This window comes from Gavialis gangeticus, unplaced genomic scaffold (genome assembly GCF_001723915.1).
Source record: "Gavialis gangeticus isolate Ggan-Ray unplaced genomic scaffold, GavGan_comp1, whole genome shotgun sequence".
Lineage (NCBI taxonomy): Eukaryota > Metazoa > Chordata > Crocodylia > Gavialidae > Gavialis > Gavialis gangeticus.
In genome coordinates, this window is record NW_017729028.1 from 15025371 (window position 1) to 15026148 (window position 778).

The window sequence follows — 778 nt, forward strand, 5'->3', positions numbered from 1 at the left end:
ATCACATTTTTCCATGATCAAAATGAAACACCACCATATAGAGATATCTGCATATCTCTCGCTATATAGATCTACATATATCTCTGTATAAATATCTCTATATAGTGGCGTTTCATTTTGATCATGGAAAAATGTGAATTTTTGGTTACTTTTTTAAATCTGAAAATTAGAAATTTTTTTTTTTAAATCAGAGAAAACCAGGATCCCTGATCATAATTGTGTGGTACATGTAGATTTAAACTATCCAGTTACACAGATATCTACTTATTTACCCATCTTCAACCTCATTTCTGAAACACGGTAGTTTAAATAATGCAAATCTACCCCCCACCCAAAGACTCAAAGGCTACAGCTTACTTTATAAAAAAAAAACTCTGACTTTATGTTTTAATATGACAACAGCAACAACATAAGAATCTGCTGGAGTGATCCATAATTCTCCCCTGCCCCTTATTAATCAGCGATTCAAAGCATAGAACCACTTTTATTTTATAAGAACTCTTAGTTAGAGGCAAAATAATGAAAAGCAGAAAAAAAAGTTTCAGGACTATGCATCAGTCAGAAGTACACAAAAATATATTGGGAGACTTCAAAAAAAAAAAAAAAAAAATCAGTCGTGCAGGAAATGAAGTTGACATTTGGAAGAACTCCCATACACTAACTTCTACTTTACTGGCTAATCATGCTAGTAATGAATAATTAAGGTATCTTTTGACATCCCGTTCAAAAGGACAAGCTGTCCTAGGCAAGCTGTTTGAGAAAATTATTCTGGCACACA

At 32.5% G+C, this 778-nt stretch overlaps 1 protein-coding gene across 1 annotated transcript in view; it reads right to left on the reverse strand.

Moving 5' to 3' along the window:
• Positions 1 to 778, reverse strand: part of NBAS (neuroblastoma amplified sequence) — a 457208-nt gene that overhangs the window by 321879 nt on the left and 134551 nt on the right. The gene's annotated exons all lie outside the window — the stretch shown is intronic.